This window comes from Rana temporaria, chromosome 2 (assembly GCF_905171775.1).
Source record: "Rana temporaria chromosome 2, aRanTem1.1, whole genome shotgun sequence".
NCBI lineage: Eukaryota > Metazoa > Chordata > Amphibia > Anura > Ranidae > Rana > Rana temporaria.
This window is the reverse complement of record NC_053490.1, coordinates 243067710-243079450: the sequence shown is the minus strand read 5'-3', so window position 1 is coordinate 243079450 and position 11741 is coordinate 243067710.

Sequence of the window (11741 nt, the reverse complement as noted above, 5' to 3'; positions counted from 1 at the left end):
TTAATGTGAACCAATCAACTGTATGCCCTGGTGATTTCATGAGGCTAATAAAACTGATGCCCGGCTGAAGCTCAGCCCTTTTCCACTCTGACAAGCTAGGAAGCTGTGTGTGTGTCTCTTCTTGTTACAAGAGGGCTTTTTGCCAGTTTGGTTGTTGTAATGTTATACCCAGGGCCTGTTACTATGGTTTTTGCCTCTTAATTTCCCTCATGTTCTGCCCACGATGCCCCGTCTGGTGGAGACATGGGCCCCGCCCGAATGCTGTTCCCTGCTGGAAGCATGGGCCACACCCGAATGCTTGAGGCCTTGCCCCGTCCTGCCCCTATCCCATGTGCTCAGTATTGCCCCGTCCTGAACCCAGATGGTATCACCTCCTGCCCACTGCCCGCTGCCCACACTGGCCCACTGGCTCTTCTTCTTCATTCTCTCCTTAGTTTGTCCAGGGGGGGTAGGTAACATGCCACTTCGCTGGACAAACACGTAAAGGAATAGAAGGATGTAGAGTAGCAGACCTACCTGAAGGTAGAATCCGCTCATTTGCTGTCCTGGATGCCCTGACCCCAATGCCTTGATTCCATGGGGTAGCACTGAGGTGGTAGAGAGTGAGTAAATCCTTGCGTTCATTGCTACAATCCTAGTGTTCACAGTCACAAAAGAAATATGAGGAGATTCTGGGTATCACATTGGAACATTAGAACGTTTTAGATATCACATTTAAATGGTTTTATTCCACATACCATGCCATGCCACCCTCAGGGTTAGTGTGTAAGTGGCCCCAACGGGGAGCATTCATTATCCCCATTTGAAATCTTGTTTGAGACAGTCTCTAGATTAGGTTGTTATAAGCTATGACAGTTGCAATTACAGTCTGATACTTTGAGAAATTATGTGACCGCTCTTGGAAAATAGTTAACTAATATCCGTGTACAAGTTTTTTCTCGCATTTCTGATGTAGGTACCAATAATTACTGATATTCCCTGGGTGATGATTAAGAGGTTCCTTCGAAAACATTCTCTGGAGATGAGATATGATGGACTGTGCCACCCACATCTGAATGAAACTATATATCTTTTTTCAAATACATGTGATTGTGATCACTGGGATTTGTGGGTTGATATAAGGTTTGATATATATAGATCCCAAAGGGGGGGGTCCGGATAAGTTTAAAAAAAACTACAGGTTTTGAGTCCTATGATCACTGTGAGATATTACATAGGGTAATTAGTTAATTAATGTCAGAGTGTAAAGAAGTTCTCTAATGAGATAATTAGGTTTAATTCTGCCTGTAAATGTTTATGAATATGTTATCCCCAACAACTGAAAATGTATTATGACATGTTAAAGCATAAACATGGGATTAGAACAAAGGTTTAATAGAAAAAATATTGATTGAGATTGTGTGAAGAATTGTATACAATTCAGTTAATGGTAAACAACATGGTATTTAATATTTAACTGAAATCCTACAGATCTGGTTGTAAGAATTAATAAGTTGAGGTTTGAGCAATGTTTACAACAGATTCTAAACTTGGGTTTGGTTTATTATAAGGTTCCCCAGGAAAAATATTAAAATATGAAAGTTATGTTCAATCTAAAAACTTTATAAAAATAGTAAAAAAAATTGTAAAAATAAAATTAAAAAACAAACAAGTGTTAAAAGTTATTATAATGTGACATTTCTGATAAAATATAAATTATGCGTAATTTTCTCGGAAGAAAACGCTGGTCGGTTCATGCACAGGGACTGATCAGTGGGTTTTGCAAGATTTGTCCTCTAAACGATCTTTTGTCGCTGCTGTAGTTGGGAAATGTCATATTATAATGTAATGTACATGATTTTTGGCAGATGTACAAACTAAATATGTTTTAAAATTTTAAAAAAGGGTTAAAAATGAGAAAAACTATAGAATTTGATTGTAGTCACATTGTATGGTGTATCGTATAGATCTTGTCCAATTTGGGCAAAGGGGGGGGACGACGACAGATGTTTCCTCTTAAGAGATTGTCGAACAGATGTGTTTTCCTGTAGAGAGCACTAAGGAAATGTGATTTTGGCTGCTAGAGATCAGGTTACACGGCCTGACATACTGAATGCTGGCTTGAAACCATAAGCCATGTAACTTTCTACTGATGGGTTTTAAATGACTCTTAGAGTCCATTGCAATGTTTGAAGGCAAAAATATATATTTGTCTGAAGTAAATATGTTATGGACTATAAAGGTTTAGTATAGGGCAAATCTTTCTTTAATAATAAAAGGTAATTTGTACACAATCGTTTGAAGATCTGAAAGAAAGCCCATATTAATTTAGTAGTTTGGTTTAATATAGAGATCTTTTTCTCTCTCTCTCTTTCCTTTTTTCTTTCTTTCTCTCTCTCTCTCTCTCTCACACACACACACACACACACTCACTCTCTCTCTCTGGTATTTTTTCTCTCTCTACTAAAATATGGTGTTAATCTGCATAGCTAAAGAAAAGGTCAGTTAAAATAGTTTAAAAATAAAGATACAACATGAACAGATGATGCAGTATGATAGAGCCATATTTATATTTGTTTAAACAGTCATGTGACAAGAGTATTCATACTGTATGATCGGTTCTGAAAACTAGTGTAATGTAATGAATACGTTTTGTTAGGAAATAAAATATTTAGGACAGAGCCCAATATACAATTAAAATGCTTATGAAGGAGAATATAGTAATTAGGTGAAACGGATGCTTTTATGAAATTTAACTTAGTAATGGGAATATAGATTGGATAAATTATGTTTGCTATGGTCAACAGAGGGTTGTTAATTGTAAACAAGGATGCATTCCAGCACATTACTGAGCACCTAGAGGCCACTTCACAAACATCTTTATTAAAATCGCATGGCCCTAGACTTGATATTAGCTGAAAAGGGGGGTGTATGTAAAATATTACCTGGAACAAGTACATGTTGTACGTATATTCCAGACAATACAGGTCCGAATGGTAAGGTAACTTTGGCCATTAAGAAATTAGAGGAACTCTCCAAGGAGTTAAAAAGAAATTCAGGGCTGACAGATCCCTGGGACCAGTATTTTGGGTGGATGAAAGGGTGGCAATGCATCTGTACTCAAATAGGTATAGCAATTTTGTTTTTGGTTATATTGGTTGTGGTGATGTTTTATTGTATTCTGCCCTGTATAAAGAAGCTGTTAGGGAAAGCAGCTGAAGAGGTAGCTCCTACTTTTTTCAATTTGGGTGAAATAGGAGATTCAATGAAGGAAGTAGAAGAGGGACCATATCCTCTGTTACAGTCTTTACCTGTTAAGACCACTTACAACATTCTCAAGTGAGAGAAAGGGCAAAGAGAATGTAGGGACGGTACTGATAAAATAGTCATTTTAAGGGGGGATTGTGATAGATTATAATAATATGCCTATTTTTGAGTTAATTTTAGTTATTAGAACCAAATAAATGTCTTATCCTTTTTATATTATCTTAATTTATTTTTTATATCTTTTTTATGAAGTTATATTGCTTTTTATATTAATTATATGCATGTGTGAAATATATGTATCACAACAAGTGTTTATTTTCCTTAAAGAGTTTATATCAGGAATGATATATGATGGTTTTTAAAGTTATGAATTCAGCATTATACATATGAAGGACAAAAGCTATTTGAAACCAAGAGCAGATGTCCCCCCCCCATCCCCCTACCACACACTCAGGGGAGCTTGTTTGAAAGGAAACCATTGACTTTTGGATGACTGAAAGAAGCTTTTGAATTTTGTAACAAGAACTGTTATGCTAAATCTTCTCCTCCACCTTCTGTCTGCTTCTTGTATTCATCTGTTTGGACTAGGCAACCCTTGCAAAGTTGATCAAGAAATCCCTGTGCTTTAGTATCAAACAAAGGACTTGGACATGTGGTCACAGGAGGGGTGGGTGAGGGGAGGGTGAATGGGTGGGTCCATGGGTGAGTGGGAGGATTAGTGGGTGTGTCTGTTTAATGTGAACCAATCAACTGTATGCCCTGTGATTTCATGAGGCTAATAAAACTGATGCCCGGCTGAAGCTCAGCCCTTTTCCACTCTGACAAGCTAGGAAGCTGTGTGTGTGTCTCTTCTTGTTACAAGGGTCTGGGCCAGTAAACCACTGCAAGCTTCTCCTGTTTTGACACAGGAAATCAATCTTTGACAGTCTCAGCAGGAGGAGGAAATGGGAGTCTTTTTTGGAGGATTGGAGATCCCGGTCCTTTCTGAAACTGACAGAAAGGAACTGGATAACCCTATAATAACAGAGGAGTTACAAAAGGCTACAGCGGATATGGCAGGCCAGAAATCCCCAGGGCTAGACAACCTACCAGCAGAACCCTACAAACGCTACGGGAATGTACTGCTCCCAGAGCTGTTGAGGGTTCTAAACTGGTCGGCGGTGGAGGGAGGGCTTCCATCCCACATGGAATCCACCATAACTGTGTTACATAAGGAAGAGAGAGATTCACTTAATACTTCTTCATACAGACCCTTTCCCTATTATGTACAGATGTAAAACAATAAATGCGGAAAGTATTAGCTGCCAGGTTAAACAAAATTATTCAGAAACGTATTAATTCTGACCAGTCAGGGTTTATACTAGCTCAAATATAAGATGGGTATATTTAAACCTACAACTCCCAACGATTGAGGAGGATTTGAGGGCCATTCTGTCTCTTGATGCAGTTAATGCCTTTGACAGCATGTGTCAGGGCACTGCCCTTTACGGTCACATTCCCCAGTTGGCTCTGGGTGGAATTGAACCTAGGACCTATCCATTATAAGTCCAGCTCTTTGCCTCTGAGCCACTGCTCAAGTGTTACTTTGCTTGCTGTCCATTGGAGCCTGGTGCTGAACCTATGTTACTTTGGACCAATCAGTGGCCTGAGCGGTCTATTTAAGCCAGCCCCTTCCTCCTTGCTAATGGCTGGTTCGTTGTCAGCTTTACCTGAAGTACCTTTGAAGATTACCTGTATTCTGACCTGTTTTGACCCGGATTTGGACTTGACTACTCTTTGCCTTCTCCTACGCTTTGACCTCCTGGCTTGTTTACTGGACTTCCTGCTTGACCCGATCAGGCTCTCTAACCCGTGGACTCTGACTTGCACCGGCATCTTCACCTCATCTGCTACAGCTCCCTTGGTGTCTCCGAATCATAGCTTCAGTGACTTCCAGCTAATCATCTCCCGCTGCCGGCAGCCGGTGCCTCTTTGTGCCCCTGCTCGCTGTCTCCATCCCCAGAGGGTGAGGTGCACAGAGTCGCAAAGGTAGCCACCCTCGGCATCACGGTCTCGGTGAGTACTTACCTTAACGGTCCTGATAGTACGAACCAGCCCAAAATGTCCGAGACCGACAGGGTGCGCTCACCTTTTGAAACCCTGTGCCAACAGGTGTCTGTTTTGACTAGTGCCGTTCAAAACCTCCAAGAAGGTAAGCCCTTACATAATGGACTGACCGATAACATGGAGTCCGCAGACTTGTTCAAAATGCTCACTTCCTTGGCTCTGCAAGTCTCCAGCCTGAACCATACCATTCTGGAACTTAAACAAGAAGTTCAAATATTTAAAGGGACAGCACGCCCAGCCCTGGAACCAGCATGTTATGAACCATTTGTCGTCATGCCAGAAAAATTTGATGGTAGCTGTGCATCCTTCTTGTGCTTTAAAACCGACTGTGAGCTATTGTTCACCCTTAAACCTAGGACCTATGCCACAGACTATATTAAGGTTAGAGCCTCCGTCAACTTGCTAACAGGGCAGGTCAAATCGTGGGCTCACCTGCTGCTGCAGGAAAAAAGTCCAGTCTTGGACAGCTGGGAGACGTTCATGTCTGCTCTGGACTCATATATTCCTGCTTCCAAGAGGACCAGCACTCCCAGGTCTGCTCTTACTCCACGGGGCCTACGGGTACCCAAGGACAGGAAGCCCCAGTACAGTTATGACATCCAGCCAGCCCAGTGTGTGCCAAATTATGAAACTCTGTATGTGCCCAGCCATGAAGCTCCCACACCACCAAGCCTTGACGCTCCTGTGGATGCACACACGCCTACCTTGGAGGAGGAGGAACCCATGCAGATCGGGGCCATCCGATCCAGCCTATCTGAGGAAGAAAGAGAGCGGAGGAGAGGCTATGGACTTTGCTTTTATTGTGGTGCTAGCGGGCACCTTATATCGCTCTGCCCAACTCGCCCACCTCGGCCAAGGGTTCTTCAGGTGGGTACTATTGGGAGTTTTTTCTACGCCTCTGAACCTGTACCTACCTTCCCAGTTAAAGTTCCGGCTCCAGTGTCCCAAGTTCCGGCTCCAGTGTCCCAAGTTCCGGCTCCAGTGTCCCCAGTTCCGGCTCCAGTGTCTCCAGTTCCTGTGTCCCCAGTTCCTGTATCTCCATTCGAAGTTCCTGTGTTTCCAGTCCCGGTGTCTCCAGTCCCTCTGTCTTCAGTTCCTGTGTCCCCAGTTCCAGTTCTTATGTCCTCAGTTTCTGTTCCAGTTCCTGTGTCTTCAGTTCCTATCTCCCCAAGTGAAGTTCTCCCTCCAGACTGCACATATGCCTCGGATGGTACTATGGTCCGTAAACAGGATCTGGTAATATTTGAACAGGCTTTACAAGCAAGAAGGGCACCCACTACCAGAACTTCAGGATCAACAAAATCCAAAAAGAAAAAGTAAAAATATACATGCTCCCCGTTTTATCCGAGCTTCCCATCAGGAGCATCCAGAACTAATGGACAGTTTGGGCGTCCGGAGTCCGCCCCTAGGGGGGGGCACTGTCAGGGCACTGCCCTTTACGGTCACATTCCCCAGTTGGCCCGGGTGGAATTGAACCTAGGACCTATCCATTATAAGTCCAGCTCTTTGCCTCTGAGCCACTGCTCAAGTGTTACTTTGCTTGCTGTCCGTTGGAGCCTGGTGCTGAACCTATGTTACTTTGGACTAATCAGTGGCCTGAGCGGCCTATTTAAGCCAGCCCCTTCCTCCTTGCTAATGGCTGGTTCGTTGTCAGCTTTACCTGAAGTACCTTTGAAGATTACCTGTATTCTGACCTGTTTTGACCCGGATTTGGACTTGACTACTCTTTGCCTTCTCCTACGCTTTGACCTCCTGGCTTGTTTACTGGACCCGCTTCCGTCTCCATTCCTTTGACCCCTGGCTTCCCGTTTTGGACTCTCTACCTTCTGGAACCCCTGACCATTTGGCTTGTTTCCTGGACTTCCTGCTTGACCCGATCAGGCTCTCTAACCCGTGGACTCTGACTTGCACCGGCATCTTCACCTCATCTGCTACAGCTCCCTTGGTGTCTCCGAATCATAGCTTCAGTGACTTCCAGCTAATCATCTCCCGCTGCCGGCAGCCGGTGCCTCTTTGTGCCCCTGCTCGCTGTCTCCATCCCCAGAGGGTGAGGTGCACAGAGTCGCAAAGGTAGCCACCCTCGGCATCTCGGTCTCGGTGAGTACTTACCTTAACGGTCCTGATAGCCTGAAATGACAGTATCTATGGCAGAGTGTCAGTTTGGCCCTTCCTACATCAACTAGATTAAAGAACTATATAAAATGCTGGAAGCAAAAGTGAGAGTAAATAATGAATATTCTGATAAATTTAGATTTACGAGGGGGACGAGATAGGGGTGCCCTTTGTTGACTCTGCTCTTCGCCCTCACAATTGAACTTCTGGTGATAGCTATCAGGGCTTCCCCAGAGGTGCGAGGAATCAGGAGGAAAGTAGGAGAAGATAAGGTTGCATTATATGCAGACAAAAAACTACTATTTTTAGGAGATACCCAGACCTCCCCGTTGAAGGTAATGAAAATAATTAAAAACTTCAGACAATTTTTTGGACTCACCATGAATTGGAAACAATACACATTGCAGCCCCTAGACCCCTTTGAAATCCCCTTGCTTGATGAGGTCACCCAGACTAAAATAATGGATAAAATGAAAGACTTGGGAGGAAACATTAGTGTCTAAAGTAACCTACAGACTAGAGAGGGTGATTATTTGTGCAAGCAATCTGATCACCTTCAGAGCAACCTGTCTGCAGTGCACTGCAGAGTGCTTCATAAACTTATGTTGACTGCCAGCTTTCCATTTTGACTTCAATAGAGAACTGAGGGCCAGGGTGTGGAGAGGGGGAGGCCCTGACTTAAATTAAAGCATATGTCAGCACATAACATGTAAAACAACCCATTCAGTTTATTATAGAAATGTTAGGCAAAACACATGTGCATTATAGCAAAGTGTCCAGTTGAGATTTACACCCCTCCCTTTGTAATTTAGACTATACTGGCACACACAGGCCTCTAGAGCCTGTGGAACAGACAAGTTTTGTCTGTAATGCCCCGTACACACGTACGGGTTTACTGGGTGACTTTTTTAAGGCTGGGAAACCCGAGGGGAAAGCCGAGAAACTGCTAGGTCAGTCTTTCCCCCTACATACGGCCGGGTTCCCGCCAGGAAAACTACCATGTGAGCTTTGGTTGGGAATCCCGGCTGTGTGTATGCTCCCCCCCAGGCTTTCCCCATAGGTAAACTGCCGGGTTAAAAACCGCCGGGAATCCCGGTGGGAAAAAAAGGAAACATGTTCTAATTTTTCCCACCGGGATTCCTGTAGCCAGGATTTTGGAAGTTTTTAAACTCTTTCTGCATGGATCACTGTACAGGCACTCCAAATTGTACCAATAAACACATTACTGCTTGTCACTGTATCACATTTGTATATACCCTTTTTTTCCTTTTTTCATAAGTGATCACATAGTTTCAGTTCTCAGCTTCATAAAGAGTTTAGAGAGCGGGGGTGGAGAAACATCATAACACTGATCTTCTGATCTTCTCAGCAAATAGCTGTGCAGTAGGGAGGGGGTCGCCATCACTAGTCTGGTCATTGGAGGACAGGTAGGTTTTGCTCAGCCATAGAACTGACCACGCTAGGAAGGATGTGCTCTCATCCTTAGCGAGGTCTGTTTGAAATAGAAAAACAAGTGGGACTGACAAGATCACCAGGTAAATCACACAAAGGAAGCAATACAAATAGAACAGGAAACTATTTGTAATGGAACGTCCCACACTCCGCTTGAGTGCTTCCGTCATAGAGTGCTTCCGTCATATACCGCTTCCTATCAGTCTGGATATAGATATCAGATATTCCAGCTGCCCTCAACACACAACGAGACGAGACTTGTTTGTGTGCTAAACATGGAGTGTTTAATAGAACCAAGAATGCAACCTTATATACAGTTTAAAGAGGAGGTAACCAGAAAATAAATTAAGATGAGCTAATTAACTAATCATTTACCCAGACTAGGAGACTAAGATATGACATTTCAGAGTAGACGTCCCGTCTCCGCTCACCTGCTATACAATACACATTATCATAAGTGTAAACACAGGACATCTTCACACAATAGCAGGGTCAATTAGCATCTAACAGAATGTGTCCCAACATGATGAATGAGTCACTCTTACAATTAACCCGTTGAGTTCAGAATCAACAAACAGTAAATAGTTCTTTACAGATATCCTGGAATATATTGTGGATAATAATTACATAATAATCCCATCTCAGGTAGTCCAAGATATCATTTCTCAGTCATCCTATACCCCTAGTGGACATAGAATGATTTTAGACATAAGATGGTTCTGGTATGTCCCGGGGGAGTCTGTTACACTATTTAACACAAGTACATGGTGCAACAGACACATATCAGGAATATGAAACAATAATGGTTGTAACAGGTATTCTAATCTGTTTAGTCAATGATTTCTGAGAGCTCACAAATATGAAATCATCACCATATCCAGCCACAAATCTCATCTCAGGTCTAAAAGTACCCTTTTAGTCCTTCGGACAATTGAACATGATTGCTGTGTCAACTGTGTTATTTTTTAACAGTATTATTTCATATGTATTTTCTTCAACGTTTAAAGTGAAACCCCATATTCCAACTCCAGTTTTGTTTTTGATAAGAATGTAGAAGGGTTATAATCCTTGCCAATGTATTATTGATGTCTGTGGATTTGTTGAAGAGCTTTGTATATCTTCTGAAGAAACTTCTTGTCCTGTGCTAATGTTGTAATCTGGACCCAAAATTAGAGGATAGTAGTGCAACAGATACACAGCCACAGTTGTAACACTGTTTTTAGTAGACTAGGCATTGACTTTTTGTTGTCTTTATCCTTGTTGGATATTTTCCTTCCCTACCTGTAAAGCCTCGTACACATGATCAGATTTTCAGACGACTGTTTCGTCCGTTTTTTGTTGTATGCGAGTCTCATGTCGAAAGTGAAGAGTTTACTCACCATACGAAAATTCTCGTACAACAGAATACAACTTCAGAAGTGACGTCATGTGTTGAATAGTTTTGTATGTATTCTTTCGTTTCTGAGCATGTGTAGTCTTGCTCTTACAACTATTTTTGTACGAAAACCATACTAAGTAAAAAAATTGGATGTTGAGTTCACGTACAACAAAAATTTTATAGTCTGCGCATCCAACCTTTGTAGGACGAAAAAACGAAATTGGCTGTTGAAAGCACCATACTAACGATCCGAAAATCATTCGCCAGACGAAATTTTACTTCTGATTTTTGCATCGTGTGTATGGGCCTTTTAGTGTAAGAAGAATGTAATTTGGATAGAAAGTGAGGAGACATATCTTGAATGCAGCTACAACAACGACAAACTTCCTAATCTTTCTTCCCACTATATCTAACTAAAATAAGTTTTCGCTGGAGTTATCATTTAACCCAGTGACAAATATGCTATACATACTCATAAAGTCATTTATTTCACACACATATGTATTGTGGCTGCAGTGACCAACATGAAATATATTATGTAATATTTTATTGTTTAGAAAGTGTCAGAATCTCAGTTTGTCATACACTCAGTTGCATCATCGCTCTTCACTGGCAAACCGCTTGTCTTTGATGATGCTCTGCTATTATGCTAGTAACATCCAAAAAATGTCTATTAAACTTAAAAATGTCAATGACATTCTTCCTGTCCTTGAATTTTTTTATAGTCATGTTACCTCACACCCAAAGGTATTCATTTAAAAACTCTTTGATTTCCTGCCTACCCCTCAAAGTCAATTATTGATGTAGCTGAGGTTTCACTGAACCCCCAAGAAAAATCTTTATCTGAATATTTACTAAATTTATATTTTATTATCAGACATGCTTCTTGTTCCATGGGCATGGGTACACCCTTTGCTGTAGCACTACGTTATTGTTGAGATACCCTGGGAAAATTTGTGATGCTTCCACATCATGCTAAAATAATTTTAACCTCTCCTTAATGTATACAATCTTCTTTTCAGAACTGCTTTGATGGTCTATAGATTTTTAAATGTCTCCTAGCATAGAGTGAGTTTTTAAATGTTTTCCTTTATTTTCAGCATCATTCTCTGTCTCATCCTTGGTTGTCAGTCAGACAATAATGGAAGAAAATGTAGATGTACAACAGCACCTTTCATGATAAGTTGTTGACATTTCTCAGCACATGTACCTGCTGGCTTACAAGTTTGATTCATGCACATGTTTATGACTTTTAATCTTCTGTAGGAATTAGGGCACCCCTCCATGTTGAGGGCATGTGGCCTGGTATAGTTCAAGAGGTGCGAGCGCTCACTCGCCCCCACCCCTCTTCCCTGACCTGCCAGGCTGCATGCTTGATAAGGGTCTGGTATGGATTTTGGGGTGCTCCTCTTTTTTTTAATTTTGATGTGGGGGTTCTCTTCAAAAT